This window comes from Palaemon carinicauda, chromosome 36 (genome assembly GCF_036898095.1).
Source record: "Palaemon carinicauda isolate YSFRI2023 chromosome 36, ASM3689809v2, whole genome shotgun sequence".
In the NCBI taxonomy this organism is placed as follows: Eukaryota; Metazoa; Arthropoda; class Malacostraca; order Decapoda; family Palaemonidae; genus Palaemon; species Palaemon carinicauda.
Window position 1 is genome coordinate 64,419,727 of NC_090760.1, and position 421 is coordinate 64,420,147.

The following is a 421-nucleotide window of genomic DNA, read 5'->3' on the forward strand; positions in this document are numbered from 1 at the left end:
GGTTACGTCAGCAATGCAAAATGCTAAAAGAGGTTTGGGATTTGGTTAGAAGGAACACACAAAAGAACTGGGTATCAAAAGCAAAGCCAATGTTAGCAAAGTCTAGAGAAAGTGATTTGGAGGTAGGACAAAAGGTTTTATTACGAGAAAATAAAATAATTGGAAGAGCGAAACTAGGAGACAAATTCGGTAAAAGAAAGTGGGTAATTGAAGAGGTACTTAACAGGGACTGTGGTTTGTATAGAATTAGGCCTGAAGGAAGTGATGCTAAGGTTATCCATCGGAGGAATATTAAACCGTTCGCTGGGATCGAAAGGAATGAGGGGGGAGAAAATATTGATGACTTAGATACGGAAAATAATGATAATTTCGAAACCGCTGATAGGGATGACAGTAGCTTAGAAATGCCTGATATGGAAGA